Genomic DNA, 17,384 nt, shown 5'->3' with positions numbered 1-17,384 from the left:
TGGACTGGTCACTATTACAAATGATAAAACTACCAAATAACAACAACCAAAAAAATCACCAGATGAATTCCCTTTCCTTGTCTTCACATACAAAATGAGGAAGATAGGCTCTTCATTGTTATGTGCATGTATATGTTCACACAGGCAAGACAACCAAAGTTATCAACTGAGAAAGAAGTGTGAAAGTTAAGGTACCCAGAGCAGCTAACTTTCAACTATTCACTTAATTCAGGTCATACCAAAGGGGATTACTTTATACAGTAATCTTCTGGATCTGTGCAGCCCTATCTGGAGGCTGGCCTGATAGTCTCCCTCTAAATCACAAAGGGCTGCTTTGGACCTGTTAGAAATGTCTTTTCATGACTTTGGTGGGAGAAGAATTCATTTACTTTTCAGTTCTCTTGTAGTAAATTTAGAACACTACCAACGCTTCAAGCATCAATACCCCATTCCTTCTAGGATTTTGTTTTGTGAGGCTAAAGGAATGGAAGCTGAAAGGGGTACAAAATCAAGACAATATAAAGGTACATGTTTTCCTGTTAGAAACAGTAATAAATTTAACATAGAAAGTAAATAGACGGGGTTTAGTACACTGGAGTAGCAATTGAACAAATGACCACAAAATTCTTTGATGTATTAACACAATTTTCTAGTGCAGATTACACATCTTCTACTCTTGTAGGAGCAGTAGGGATATGTGTTCTTGTTATTGGTACTAATATCATTTATCAGATTGATTTCTCTTGTTTTTCTATCTTTTGTTGTTTCGGCAAAAAAAAGGAAGACAAAGCAAATGAAAAAGGTTTTCATTAGGAAAAGAATATTTTTACTAAGAGTTAAAATGCCCTCCATCGTATTTTGGAATTATGATACATATCTATTAGCATAATATTAAATAATCTTTCATTTTCACTTGATCTTGAGTACTTATATGTACCATAATTTCCTTTCCATTTGAATATTAGCAGGATTTTAAGGCATTAAAAATTATTATGCAAAATAGCTTAGGTTAAAATTTTTTCTGTAAATTGCATGTGTGTGTGTGTGTGTGTGTGTGTGGAATTAGCATTTTAATAGGGATTTTTCACTCCTGAAGTTATTTATAAGCTCAAGAACTTGCTATGTATTAATAGATAATCTTTTTGGCTTATTTCACAAGAGGAGTAGAGACAGTGGAGGATATTCAACTACTAATAGTTTTCTTACAAAACCATGCTTGTCAAGGTGACAAGAATGAATTTTTTACTTTAAAACTGTGTTTTCAATTACTGCTGAAATGGACAGGTATGGTACAAGCAACTATCCATCAGAATTGGGGAAATGTAAGAAATAGATGGTTTTCAGCAACTCCAGGCAAATATTAAAAAAAAAAAATCCACATCTGCTGTAAGTGGGTTGCCTATCATGTTTCTAAGGGTTTATAGCTGTTGCCTTTCAATTTTTAATAAGTGGTTAGGAACCTACTGTGGATAGCCTGCTGAAATAAAGAGGGACATGCTAAGTAGCAAAGCGTAGGTCACATTTCTATTTTTATAAAGCACTGTAATAGTTTACCTGTGTTTGGCTCGTTAGATATATTGCTAAAGCATTTTATGATATAGTTTTAGGTGGCCTTAATGACTTAAAAATATTGTGCTCTAGAAAGTTTATCAAGGTGTCATTTGTGTTAAGAATTTGAAATGCACCATTATTTCTTCCTTACACTTACGTTTATTCTTTATAAGATACAAGTAGAACATAGTTCATTTGTCACTTCAAAATGTCTGATTAAAAATAATTATACATGTATGTTTTTATTTATAGTTATATATAGTTACAAGGAATAATAGTAATACTGTGTCTTGTAAATTTAATGATTTTGCTCCATTTATGCAAATGTTCAAAGTTGGTAAATATCTTACTGACCAACACTTGAACTGATTTTCTGTTTCTGTTTTGGTTAATATTTATTTCAGACAAGAGGGATTTATATATTTCAGTGTGCAATGTTTTACCACCAAAATATTTATGTGCCTCTTAGGTATCATTTTGTTTTCGTCATCGATGTTATCAAATGATTTACAAATATTTAGCTTTTAAAACTCTCTCTATTTATATCATACCTGTCGGCTATGATTCAATGTGAACTGATGTATTTATAATAAAAAACATCTATACTATGTAATGTTCACTCTTAGGAAACTGAAAATACTTTCTTATTTTAGTAGAGTGGTTTAAAAATCCTAATATTACAGAAATTTTTTTCTATATTTTTATTGCATCGAATTTGGCTTATAAATGTAGGTATGGTTATTTCACTAGTACCTTGGAATAGCAGGGTTGGAATGGCTTTGAACTTTCATTTCCCTTCATCTTGGACACTTGCCATCCTTTCAAAGTAGCTAAGGGATGGTAGGTTTTAAATGCCAGTGGAAGAAACAAGTTCTGTTCTTGTAGCCATGAAGAGCAAAACTATACTCACTACCATCAATACTTTTCAACTATTTGACTATTCTTATATCCCCAAATTCTGTTATTTTCAACTGTTATAAAACAAACCAAAGTGCCACTAAAGAGAGGCCATAGCAAAACTATCCACGTGTAGTTTTTTTGTTTTGTTTTGTTTTTTTGTTTTTTTTGTTTTTTTTTTGTTTGTTTTTTTGCGGTACGTGGGCCTCTCACTGTTGTGGCCTCTCCCGTTGCGGAGCACAGGCTCCAGACGCATAGGCTCAGCGGCCATGGCTCACGGGCCTAGCCGCTCCGCGGCATGTGGGATCCTCCCGGACCAGGGCACGAACCCGTGTCCCCTGCATTGGCAGGCGGACTCTCAACCACTGCGCCACCAGGGAAGCCCCACGTGTAGTTTTGAAAATCTGCAGTAGCACTGCTTTCAATTCTTATGTGATGTTATAATTTAAATTGCAGTAACTCCGATTTTAACAAAAACAAAGAAAAAAAAAAGTGTTAGCCGTGGTGTTCTTTTTTTTTTTTTTTTGCGGTACGCAGGCCTCTCACTGCTGTGGCCTCTCCCATTGCGGAGCACAGGCTCCGGACGCGCAGGCTCAGCAGCCATGGCTCATGGGCCCAGCCGCTCCGCGGCATGTGGGATCTTCCCGGACCAGGGCATGAACCCGTGCCCCCTGCATCAGCAGGCAGACTCTCAACCACTGCTCCACCAGGGAAGCCCTGAACATTTTGATCTATGTTTTGCAAGTGTCTAATACTGAAGGGTCATGATAAAACCATAGAGAAATGCACAAGGAAACACATCCTGATCCTGTTCAATGTTCAAAGTTGTGAACACTTTGAAATTGTCATCTACCACAGTTTTTACACTACTTATGAAAATTATACTAAAGACAAATGAAATATATATCTAAGGTAAATATATTTTAATTAGTATATGATCATTATGAATATTATTCTGATTATACATTTCCATTTTGGTTTCTAAATAATTGAGACATACTGCCTGCTTGCTGTTTTGTTAACAAGATTGTGTAATAGAATCTGGATACCTGATGAGTCATCTAAAATCATCTTTCATCCTCTTTACTACTATATATCACAGTCATGCATTTAAATAATAGAACTGAAATAAAAGAATTTGTCCTTGAATGCCTAAGGAATGATTTTCATTGCTTTCGCTTAGACACAGAACTGATGTTAAATCACTGAGGTGAGGAGGGGAGACATTAATTAAAGCTTAAGGAGCCTCCTAGCATGCATTCCGGATCAACCAGCTATTCTGTAAATCTCGTAACTAAATCTATACCACACCAGAGGACATCGAATAAAGAAAGTATGGTCTCTGTTGACTAGCACAATGCTAAGTATGACTGTGTGATCAATATAGAGAGTCAAAAATGAAAATTTAAGAAAATATCCTCAGATACATTTGTTCATGACTTGCCCAAAGTCATGTAGCTGTCAGTATAACCAGAAACAAACCATATTTGTATATAACCATATCCAGGTCTATTTTTTACATCATTTTGTTGCAAATAAACAGAATGATTATTGAAGTTGCAATATTACCCTTCAGTGAGGATAAATGGATAAAATGCAGAAACAGGTTAGGTATATTTTTAGCTCTTTAATCACTTCATTACCTCTAATTGTGTAGAAAGAGTAATTTCATATAGGTTTTTGACGGATTAAGTGCTCATCTAACTGTAAATAATTAAATAATAGAGCACGTGATCTGGGCTCAGAGGTTCTCACAGCCTCTTGTCATACAAATCATGTGGGATTCTTGGTAAGAATACGAGCATCATACAGGAGGTCTTATGTGGCGCATTCCTTATGTGTTCCCAGATGATTGCTGCTGGTCTTAGGACTATACTATGAGGAGCAAAAATGTATGCCCTTCTTCATTGCATCCCTTCTTTATTAGCATCTCTAAAATGAGTTTCTATTAAAGGAGCATGAACAGTTTTTTTTTTTACATCTTTATTGGAGTATAATAGCTTTACAATGTTGTGTTAGTTTCTGCTGTATTACAAACTGAATCAGCTATATGTATACATATATCCCCATATCTCCACCTTCTTGCGTCTCCCTCCCACCCTCCCTATCCCACCCATCCAGGTGGTCACAAACCACCGAGCTGATCTCCCTGTGCTATGCGGCTGCTTCCCACTAGCTATCTATTTTACATTTGGTAGTGTATATATGTCCATGCCACTCTCTCCCTTTGTCACAGCTTACCCTTCCCCCCCGCCCCTGTCAAGTCCATTCTCTATGTCTGCATCTTCATTTTTGTCCTGCCCCTAGGTTCTTCAGAACCATGTTTTTTTTTTAGATTCCATATATATGTGTTAGTATACAGTATTTGTTTTTCTCTTTCTGACTTATTTCACTCTGTATGACAGACTCTAGGTCCATCCACCACACTACAAATAACGCAATTTCATTTCTTTTTATGGCTGAGTAATATTCCATTGTATATATGTGCCACATCGTCTTTATCCATTCGTCTGTCAATAGGCATTTAGGTTGCTTTCGTGACCTGGCTATTGTAAATAGTGCTGCAATGAACATTGGGGTGCATGTGTCTTTTTGAATTATGGTTTTCTCTGGGTATATGCCCAGTAGTGGGATTGCTGGGTCATATGGCAATTCTATTGTAGTTTTTTAAGGAACCTCCATACTGTTCTCCACAGTGGCTGTATCAATTTACATTCCCACCAACAGTGCAAGCGTGTTCCCTCTTCTCCACACCCTCTCCAGCATTTATTGCTTGTAGATTTTTTGATGATGGCCATCCTGACTGGTGTGAGGTGATACCTCATTGTGGTTTTGATTTTCATTTCTCTAATGATTAGTGATGTTGAGCATCCTTTCCTGTGTTTGTTGGCAATATGTGTATCTTCTTTGGAGAAATGTTTATTTAGGTCTTCTGCCCATTTTTGGATTGGTTTGTTTGTTTTATTGTTATTGAGCTGCATGTATAATTTTAAGATTAATCCTTTGTCTGGTGCTTTGTAAATATTTTCTCGCATTTTGAGGTTCATCTTTTTGTTTTATTTATGGCCTCCTTTGTTGTGCAAAGGCTTTTAAGTTTAATTAGGTCCCATTTGTTTATTTTTGTTTTTATTTCCATTTCTCTAAGAGGTGGGTCAAAAAGGATCTTGCTGTGATTTATGTCATGGAGTGTTCTGCCTATGTTTTCCTCTAAGAGTTTTATAGTGTCTGGCCTTACATTTAGTTCTTTAATCCATTTTGAGGGTTTTTTTTTTGTATGGTGTTAAGGAGTGTTCTAATTTCATTCTTTACATCTACTTCATTCCTTTACAAATCTGTCCAGTGTTCCCAGCACCACTTATTGAAGAGGCTGTCTGTTCTCCATTGTATATTCTTGCCTCCTTTATCAAAAATAAGGTGACCATGTGGTTTATCTCTGGGCTTTCTATCCTGTTCTATTGATCTATGTTTCTGTTTTTGTGCCAGTATCATACTGTCTTGATTACTTTAGCTTTGTAGTATAGTCTGAAGTCAGGGAGCCTGATTCCTCCAGCTCTGTTTTTCTTTCTCAAGATTGCTTTGGATATTCAGGGTCTTTTGTGTTTCCATACAAATTGTAAATTTTTTTGCTCTAGTTCTGTGAAAATGCCTTTGGTAGGTTGATAGGGGTTGCAATGAACCTGTAGATTGCTTTGGGTAGTATAGTCATTTTCACAATGTTGATTCTTCCAATGCAAAAACATGGTATATCTCTCCATCTGTTTGTGTCACCTTTGATTTCTTTCATCAGTGTCTTATAGTTTTCCACATACAAGTCTTTTGTCTCTTTAGGTAGGTTTATTCCTGGGTGCTTTACTCTTTTCATTGCAATGGTAAATGGGAGTGTTTCCTTAATTTTTCTTTCAGATTTTTCATTGTTAATGTATAGGAATGCAAGATATTTCTGTGCATTAATTTTGTATCCAAATTCATTGATTAGCTCTAGTAGTTTTCTGGTAGCATCTTTAGGATTATCTATGTATAGTACTATGTCATCTGAAAACAGTGACAGTTTTACTTCTTCTTTTCTGGTTTGGGTTCCTTTTATTTCTTTTTCTTCTCTGATTGCTGTGGCTAAAACTTCCAAAACTATGTTGAATAATAGTGGTGAGAGTGAGCACCCTTGTCTTGTTCCTGATCTTAGAGGGAATGGTTTCAGTTTTTCACCATTGAGAATGATGTTGACTGTGAGTTTGTCATATATGCCCTCTATTATGTTGAAGTAGGTTCCCTCTATGCCCACTTTCTAGAGAGTTTTTATCATAAATGGGTGTTGAATTTTGTTGAAAGCTTTTTCTGCATCTATTGAGATTATCATATGGTTTTTATCCTTCAGTTTGTTAATATGGTGTATCACATTGATTTGTGTATATTGAAGAATCCTTGCATTCCTGGGATAAACCCCACTTGATCATGTTGTATGATCCTTTTAATATGCTGTTGGATTTTGTTTGCTAGTATTTTGTTGAACATTTTTGCATCTATGTTCATCAGTAATATTGGCCTGTAGTTTTCTTTTTTTGTGACATCTTTGTCTGGTTTTGTTTTCAGGGTGATGGTGGCCTCATAGAATGAGTTTGGGAGTGTTCCTTCCTCTTAAAGCAGCACGAACTCTTATAAAACACTGTCTACATTTATAAATTAGCATTACAAGAAAGCATCATAGGCACCAGGACATTAAGGACTATAACAGTTAGGCTGGTAAAGGTGGCTTACCCTATATGATTTTTGGTAGCAGTCTCAGTTTGACTGTTTTCAGCTTTGAGTTTACTTTCTTTTTTTAATTTTTATTGGATTATAGTCGATTTACAATGTTGTGTTAGTTTCAGGTGTACAGCAAAGTGAGTCACTTTATGACACCAAAGGAAAGGCACTTCCATCTTTTCTTAGGGTCTGAAGGCGTCAGATTACACTGGCTTAAAGAAAACTTCATCTTGAAAGAGTACCTGAGTTATCTCAGCAGAAATGTTTCATCTTCATCAGCTCCTCCAGATTGAAATGAACACTAAAGAAATATCTTGCACTTTCCCTTTATCACGTTACATTCCAACAGAGAGAAATCAAAGTTTCATGTGAACTAAGAGAGAGGAGAGAGGGTATCGAAATGGTACATCCTGGAAAACATTCTTTAGAGAAGACAGGAAAAGGGCAATCTGGAAGCAAATAACATTTGACTGCAGTGTTTATGAGAAAGTGGCATTGGACAGGGTGGACACATTATTTGGTTTCAGCAATTGACAATAGGGAGGGGAAGGTACACTGTGAAGAGCAAACTCCATGAACAAAGACACAGTGGGGTGGGGAGAGGGGGTAAGGAGCATGCTCACAGAGGAACAAAGTTATTCAAATTGTTTGAAAAAATATTGGAAGTCTAAAAATGGATTAAAAATGTTACAACGGTTTTGAGTTCCAGAGTGAGAAGTTTGTATGTAATTTGGTAGGCCAAAAGGAACCATTAAAAGTTTTTCTGTGTGGTCATTTTGTTTCGGTATGCAGTTATTTGTACTAGCAATACAGTGAACTGATTAAGAGAAGAAACATGTACAAATAACATACATCTTGCACAAGTAACTTACCACTTACCTTGCACAAATAATTGTTCTATGCCTGAATTTCCTTGAGATGGGGATAGTAACAGTACTCTCCAAGAAGCATCCTTGTGAGGATTAAATGACTTCATCTATAGACAGCATTACCATAATGCCCAGCCCACCCCCACCCACTGAAACAAAAAAATAGTTCAGTGAAATACATAAAAAGTTTTCTTAATTGCTTCCATGAACTAGCAAGAAGAGAGGACTCTTCCATAAAACTAGGTGAAATCATAACAATAATGTAGAGATAAAGATAAATGTAGAGATAGAGATACAGATATAGTGACACACACATGCCCACATACAGTTTAAGCGAAATAATAAAGTAAATTTTTATCTACCCCTCCTCCCAGTTCAAGAACAGAATATTTCCATACGTCTCTGAAAACAGACCACTCTGGGAGTTTACAGTGATCATAAGCAATATCTTGCTGGATTTTTCTGGGGTTTGTACTTTATTATAAATGGAATTATATAGTCTTTGTTGTTACACAGTGTGTTCCTTTTGCTTCAGTGTTAAACTTTTGAGGTTCACCTATGTTGGGTGTATATCTACTAATTCATTTTCACCAAAGTATCATATTCTAATTATGAATATACACACCCACTTATTTATTTTATTGTTGATGGATATCGAAGTTGATTTCAGTTTTTGAATATTGTGAATAATGTTGCTATAAACTGTCTTAAACCATCCTGATGATATCTCTTAATGCTCATGTGTAAGAGGCTCTGCAGTGTATACCTAGAAGTAGCATGACAGAGAAACAAAGCAGAGTATGCATAAATTTCACTTAAGCTTTACTGGGAAATGTCAAACTTTGTTACTGGTTAACAAAGTGATTGTGTCAATTTATATTCTCACCAGCAAAAATGAAAAGTTCATCTTGCTCCCCATTTTTGCAAAAACTTTTTTTTCCACTCCCACTACTTTTATATATCTGTCCAAAGGATGGAAGTGGACAATATTTTATTCTATATTAGTTCCTATTCTCTTAATTGTACTTTTTTCATAAGTATATGAGATTCCTCATATACTTCCTCACCTGAAATTTCTTTTATATCAATAGCCTTTTTCTCTTCTACAGGGTTATTTATCTTCTTTGACAAATGTTCTCTGGACAAAGGTCAACTTCAGTGATCTGCTTACCTATTCTGGTTATGACCTTCAAGAAAGGCAGGATAGATTCTTGAATTTTTCTTTTTATTTAACCAGTTTCAAGAAAATGAATTCCTTGTCTTTCTCAGAAGGTGACCAATTCTTTTAATTTTTTAAAGTATCATTTTGAACTAAGTTTCAGAAACATTTGTAATGCTTATTGAAGTCCAGATTGTCCCACATTTTGCCAATTGATGCTTCTTGCATTTGACTCTTGAGTCCTTTTGACATGACCCTCAAAGTCTTGGCTAGTTTCATTACTTATAGTATAACAAGGAATTCCAAGCTGAGCTTGTACATTATCTGTCTTAGATACGGAGTCAGTCATTTTTACATGACCCCTTTATTTGTTTTATTATAAAACGGTTTTTCATGAGCACAGTCTGGGCACAAGGCATGATCCTCAAAGGTACAGGTCATAATAGAAATAAATATCTCATAATTACTCATTTGCTTTAGTCTACATTAGATGTACCATATTATAATACTACTAAAAATACCCCTACCAATTATGATTACTAAAATCAGTTACATTTTTGCCTATTTTATCATATTCTATCCCCATTTTATGGTGATAATAGATATAGATATTAATGTATATCAGACAGCCCTATGGATATATATATATATATGTATATATACAGATATACGTATCTATCTATATACATATATATAGATACATATATATATATATTTATATACCTGTATTTCCTTGGCAAGAAACTATATCAATATAATACAGATACAGATATATTTAGGTCACCTACTATATCCACTAACTATCTATTTGATGCTTACTACTAGTTCTTATGTCAAAGTTTCGCTAGTGCATTTCTTAAGAAGGACTGATGAGGAAAACATTTTACAAGTTTTTACTTGGTGATAAGAGTTTGTACCCCTTTTACATGAAAGTCGATTTTGCTAGCTAGAAGAATGCAGGCTCACATTTTCTTTCTTTGCATTTCTTCACTATACACTGATGTCTATTCTGGCAGAAAGCATTACTGGCAAAATGTCTATGTTCTAATTTTCTTCCCTTTACAAGCAACATATTCTTTTTTCTTTCTTTCTTTTTTTTACCCTTTCAGTGCCCAGCAATTTGTTTTCTTTTTTTTTTTAACTGCAGTAATTTTAGAATATAGAATATAGCTTTCTGGGTAGTTTTAAGTGGACCCTCTCAGTAACATGGTATACTTTTAAAATAAGTAATACCAAATCTTTTTTTAGCACACTTTTGCTGAATTATAGTTATAAGTAATTGTTCTCTTCCCTTGTTTTGATTTTCCTCTTCAGAAGCACCTGTTGTACATTTGTTGAATTGTATTTGCTTATTTTCAGTATATTCTCCAATACCTCTTATCTATTCTTAAATTTATTTTTGATTTTTTAAATCCACCTCCTTTTCACTTTCTGTTTCTCTTAAGGTATGAATAGCGATTTTCTTTTACTGTTACACTGCCTCCAGATTTTATTTATTTTTAAATGAATTTTTCTTCATTTTTTTTGAAGTCTCTAACTTCATTTCTGAATTTTTAAAGTTCTGACTTATTTGGTGTTTTGTATCCTTTTCTTGATAACTTTTAGCTCATTTAAAATGGTATGTGAAATTTTGGGTCTGGTTTTCTGGTGTGCTTTCACTGTTTGTAGAGATGATAGTAGAATACTATTTAACTTTGTATGAAATTTGGTGTTGATCCTCTTCTGTTGCTTATTTTTACATAAATTTAAATTCCCTAAAATTTTAGAAGGAGGCTTGGTTCAGACATATTTTCTAAATTTACTGAATTTCTAGTCCTATTATTTTCACGTAGTGTTAAATAATGTATGTGGTGGTTTGTTTTCTGAGATATTCTGGCTCTGTTCCCTCCCCTGTATTTACCCATCTCTTTTCTTCCCTAATTCTCCATTGTCCTTATCCCCTTAATTCTGAATTCTTCTAGCAGTTTCTCTTCTGTGTGGACCCTGAATGTTAAGGAAGACTTGCCAGATTAGTTTTGGGAGTTAAAAAGGTTTCAGAGACTCCAGACCCTGTAGTTTTATGTCAGCGTCCTTAAACTCAACCCCTATTAAGAGTGAGCAAAGAATCTCCCGTTCTCTGCTGTTTTCAGACTGATTTCTAGTGAATACCTGTTGGCTATTTGCATTCTTCTGTTTTCAAGTGTGTAACTTGCTCTGTTTCTTCCCACTGCTTTCTCCTGCACACATGATGATAGCATGTAGGTTTTGTGGCTATTAGTAATTTGTCCTCACTCATTTGTTTGTTGAGGTTCATGAGGGTAACTCATGAGATGGGTTGGAAGTGGCATTTATGTGATTTTGATTTTACTAATTGTTCTGCCTGTTTGATGTAAGGATTTGGGAGTTTCCAAGTTATGCTACAACCACACTGCCAGCTTCCCCAGACCTTCCGGATCATTTAAAATGTTTAAGAAAACAGTGATGCTCTTGTTTCTCTTTGTTTTTCTAAGGAGAAGAGACCATTTCAGTGTTGAGAGCTTATGAGTAGTTGAACAATAGCTTTTAGTTATTTGTCATTTCAGACAGCCCATTTCAGTTCTTCTCGGAACACCCAGATACTTTTGACCAAATTAAACAACTTTGTTGTCTCTCATATCTTAGTGAAATGAGTGGAGGTACTTAATTCTTCTATCTTTCTTAAGACATATACTTTAAAAATTTAAGAAATTGTTATGGCTATCGGGCTGGTTATTTATCTGTTGTGTTTCGGCTCTAGGTAACCTTTTAAATTGTTCTGTGATTATGCAAACTGCATTTCCCAAACTCTGAACTAAATTCTTAAACTACTTGAGATCTATAAATTATATTTCCCAGATTATCTTGCCAGCCAGTATACTGTTATTTTTCTGCCAATGGGGTATAATAAAAGAAGATCAAAAGAAGGGAGAGGGGAAAATACATCCTGTTTCCAGTTCTTAACAAGATTACATCAACAGCATAGTGTCAATCCCCTGCCTCCAGGTACTTTTAGCATTTACAGTAGCAACTATGTTATACTCCTTAAAGGGACCTGTGCCAGCTCACTTTGCTTCGATTGATAATCTGACACCAGCAATGTGGTGCCCATGGACATCTGAACGTCATCCAAGAAGATCTATACTCCCATTGTCCATCCTGAGAAGTAAAATTCTCTTTCATTGCCCAGGTTCTGGTTATTCTACCTCCTGTCCTTCAACCCTAAGAATGGGAGCTACTCCCCATGATTATCAATATCTATGGTCTTCTTCAACACCCTCTTTTTGCTTCACTAACCTTTAAATAGCTATATACTAATTTTTGGTATTATATATCTCTAAAATATCTAGCATACTTCCTGTTCTGTTGATTGGATCCTGATACCGCTGGTCTTAACTGCATAAAGTTAGAATCAAAACAAAATATTATCTGAAAACCAATTAAGACTTTCCTCCTTGTTTTCAAGGGGATAAAATCCTTACAATTCTCTCTAGATGTATATTCTACCATGTAGGTGAACACCTGTTTTACCATTTCCTCCCAAATCCCAGAGTAAAATAATCATATAGAAAGTTAGGAGAGTTAATCTATTTATGCTTGGGCATATAGAACAGAGAGCAAGAGGAAATAGCGGTCTTCTGGTTGAGAAGTACTCTAGGGATCAGCTCTGGAACCACTGAGTCTTTGTTTTAATTTGACATGGTGCCTGATCCACCTGAGGTAATTTGAAGCTCTGCATGAGTGTCAATGGAACCACCATTTAAAACTACAGATCTGAGGGCTGACTGCTGGGACTATTGCGCTTGGGTCTTCCGTGGAGCCAAGAGTACACGACTGGGAAAGGTTGAGGCAGGACAGTCGAAAACTTATATACATACATACATAACAAATAGCAAATGGGACTGACAATGCTAAGGTACCAAATGTTGGTGCTTGGAAAACAAATGGAAAACAAATTCTAAGTCTCTTTTTTTTACTGTTATTAATTTCAGGTCCTCCTAGATTTGGAATATTTGAATGAACTACCTAAGATACAGTCAATCACTTCTTCAATATCCTGTATATTTACCAGACATAGATTTCTAAAGTATGATTTCATTCTCGCAGCTAGCACCAAAACCATTATTAGTTCCTATGGCCCACTCAAGAGTATAGTTCTGTGTATGAGTTGTATTAACTATCACAGAGTGTAAGATCTTGAGGGCAATTCAGCCGGTACATTTTTATCTTTCCATACATCACACAACTATTTTTGATCACAGAGTATACAACTTCTGTCAGAATTATCACTGTGCTTGTTTAAAATGCAGTTTGTAGAATTCCACCCCCAAATACTGAATTAACATTTCCATGGCTAGAATCCACAAATTTATAGTTAAAAAGCATAATAAATAATAATTATTCCCAATAAACGTTGAGAACAACTGCCTCACGGTCCTTACCACAATGCCTCTAAACATAAGACATTTAATGAATGTGCTCTGAATTGCATGATTGGGTATGAGTATAATCTACATGTCTCTAAGACACATCTTAATTAACATTAAAAACCAGATTTTATAATGAATTGGAAATATTGACATTAATTTTAGTCAAGACTATTAACTAAAAACCAAAATGAATATAAATCTGTTCACACTCAAGACTATAGCTGTGTTAAATATAGAATACATTTAATAAGCATAGTTTTCTTCAACAGCTACCAATATTTGTGAATTATATAAATAACTCTTTCGTATTTTCACAGAGTAGAGACCTGACTGTGGAATTATTGCATTAGTATAATGTGCTATTTTGAGTGAAAATTAATGTCAAAAGTAATTATTTGAGTGCTAATTGTTAAACTCGAGTATAAAGCCCTAAACTTAAGAGTGTAATTTTCTAGATTAATATGTAATGTCTCAATTTTGGAAGAGATACATTAACATACTATTGCTTGGAGGTAGTTTTTGATTGATTATGGTTTACTTCCTTTAATTTCCTTGTAACTCTAAAGTTTCATGCTAAATTTTTTTAGAATATAAATAATTATGTTTACCTATTAAGTAATATATAGAATTAATTCCACTTCTCTGGTTATAACTTTGCTAAATAATAGGAATTTTGTATCATGACATTTTTCAGAGTAATTATTAATAGTCCTTACCTTTATAAGTATATTTGATGGAATCTTGTGGGATTTTTTTCCTGAAATCTAAATTACATTATGGAGCTCATATGGGAATAGTATGGCTCTAATTTCATACAAATTTTGAGCTCCAAATTCAATTTTCATCACTAATGGCTTTACCCTCACCTGTATTTATCTTTTCTTTGATGTCAACCCCTTACCTCTCAATCCATCCATCCACTCATTGGTTCATTCAACAAATACTTACTTGATACTTCTACTGTGCTAGTCAGCATGCAAACTTTTGCCTCAGAGGGATACAGATGAGTAATCAGGAGATTACAGTAGAGTATAGAGAATTTTATTTGTGGAAAAACAGATCTTATGGGAGCATAAAGGAAAGATATCTTACACAACCTTAGGCTAATGGAATGTTTTCTCAAAGGAATTGAACTGTAATCTGCCACCTGAAGAAACAGTTATTAATAGGGTTATGAAGAGCCAGGAGCATGATCTCTATAGGAGGACAAAGCAGGAGCAGAAACCTGGTAACTAGAGAAAGTTGAGCATCATTAGGGAGCTACATGGAGTTCCAGAATGCTGTAATATATAATGTAGGCTTGGGAGTGGCATAAGCCAAATAATGAAGAACTTATCCCTAGCACACCATGCCAAAAATCAATTCATTGATCCATTTGCACTCTAGCAAGACCTCTCTAATTGCAACGTTGAGAATGCGTCTAGAGAAAGCTGTTATTATAGTAATCCAGACATAATATGTTGATGACATAAGAGAAAATCAAATATCTTTTTTTCCTGTGGTGATTTCTTTACCTCTTCAAGTGAACTTGGCCACACGCTCATCTGCTGACTTAATACATTGTGCATATCTATATTATTACAGTAGAGTTTACTTAGGGTTCTATTTCTTCTTAGACCATGAGTTTCTAAAAATGGTACCCACATCCTGTTCATCTTTACATCCTTGAAACTGAATATACTGCATGCGTGAGTAAAGATGCTCAGAAAATCTTTGTTAAGCTAGTGTATGAATATATGCATGTGTAAAGAAAAGTATTTTGAAGTCATCAGGGGGAATATAATAAAACCACACTAGAGTAAAATGGGACTCATAAGAGCAAAAGTATTAGAAAGAGATGGAAAAGCTATAACATAAAATGATAAAAATTAACAAGAATTTCTACCGAATATTTCATTTTTCCAATATGTAGATTATCAAGACTATCATATAGTTCTTAGGGTTTATTGTATTTCAGGATGTCTTGTTGTCTTTGAAGATAACTTGTCATCATTGCACAATGGTCCTATATGTAGGTTCAGCAAAACATGTTCAAGATCAGTGAACAATGGCAAGAATAGTAAAAATCTTCCTATTTCAAAGATGAAGATTGTATGATCTAGCAATCATTTCCTTGGTACAAAAATCTGTATGTGAATGTTTTTAACAGCTTTATTCATAATTGCCAAAACATGGAAGCAACCAAGACGGTCTTCAGTAGGTGAATGGATAAACTGTGGTACACCCAGAAAATGAGATATTATGTGCCAAAAAGAAATAAGCTATCAAGCCATTTAAAGACATTAAAAAAAAAACACCTTAAATGTACTATTTCACTAAGCCCGTGTAAAAAGGCTGTAAACTGTATGATTCCAACTATGAAATCTGGAAAAAGCAAAATTATAGTGACAGTAAAAAGATCAGTGGTTGCCAGGGGGAGGGAGGGATGAATAGAGGAAGCACAGAGGATTTTTAAGGCAGTGAAAATACTGTCTATGATACTAACTTGACCCTTGAACAATGCAGGGTTGGGGCACTGGCCCCCCTCCCCTGCCCCTGTGTAGTCAAAAATCCACATGTAACTTTATAGTCAGCCCTTCCTATTCCTGGTTCTGCATCCTTGGATTCAGCCAACCTCGCTCGTATCATGTAGTGCTGTAGTATGTATTTATTGAAAAATATCCACGTATAAGTGGATCCACTCAGTTCAAACCTATGTTGTTCAAGGGTCAAATGTATAATGATGGAAACATGTCATTATACATCTGTCCAAACTCATAGAATGTACAATACCAAGGGAAACTCCTAAGGTAAACTATGGACTTTGGGAGATAATGATGTGTCAGTACAGGTTTATACTATATATATTGTTTTGTTGTATAGTTGTATAGTTATTGTATAGTTTATACTATATATATTATAGATTGCACTCTACTGTCTTCTGAATCAGGTGGATTACCAGAGCTCCAAGCCTTTCAGAAAAGATCAACTGTTGTTTTAAATTGACTTTTTAGCTCAATTTAATTTTGTTCATTTTAGCTCAACTTCAGCTTTCCCTGTCAAGTTAGGACAAAGAAATAGCAGACAGGAAAAAAAAAAAAAAAAGGACAGTGTTTGTTTTAAACTGGAAGGCCTGTAAGTGGAAGTGCCATATTATTAGCTAGATCCAAGAAAAAGGTCCAAATCGTGGGTGATTCTATGATCTCTCACTATATGAGGGCAAATTAAGTGGAATAGCTGTCACCTGGTGATGGTCAGGTCTGATCTAACAGATTTGCATTTTCAGGGTAGCAATAATTTTCTTGTCTCCAGTCATGGTCCTGATTAGTAGCTGTTGGAAGACTGTACTGCTAGATGGATGAGCCTGTCTATCTTGCCAATGGTAGATAAGTAACTACGTCGCCTAGTAAAAGATCTCAACAACTCTTCCCCTTAAGTATCTTCAGTATCTATTTTTAAAGAACCTACTATCTAACCTCTAAAATTATGTTTAAATATCTTTGAGATTTAAAAATTTGCATTCCTCAATGATGCATTTCCTTTATGCAGAAAATCTTTTATTTTGTCTTATTCTATCTTTTATTTCAAAGATATTGGTATGAGATATTACTAAAAGAGAACAAAAAGAGAAATCATTAAGACAACACACTAGTACTATGAAGATGAACTCTGAAAACTAAAATCATTTAAATATGGGATAAACTTTGAATTCCTTACCTTTCATTCAGTATTAGCATGAAGTTTTTGTTTGCATTATTTTATCTT

The 17,384-nt window shown here is 34.8% G+C and overlaps 1 protein-coding gene across 1 annotated transcript in view; it reads left to right on the top strand.

Moving 5' to 3' along the window:
- GPC5 (glypican 5) overlaps positions 1 to 17,384 on the top strand; it is a 1,374,119-nt gene that overhangs the window by 654,693 nt on the left and 702,042 nt on the right. The window lies entirely within an intron of this gene.

The sequence above is a fragment of the Aethalodelphis obliquidens genome, unplaced genomic scaffold (genome assembly GCF_003676395.1).
Source record: "Aethalodelphis obliquidens isolate GAN/ISIS:26980383/991018 unplaced genomic scaffold, ASM367639v1 scaffold15, whole genome shotgun sequence".
Classification (NCBI taxonomy): Eukaryota; Metazoa; Chordata; class Mammalia; order Artiodactyla; family Delphinidae; genus Aethalodelphis; species Aethalodelphis obliquidens.
The sequence above is the reverse complement of the archived record's forward strand: the minus strand, read 5'-3'. Positions and strand labels throughout refer to the sequence as shown.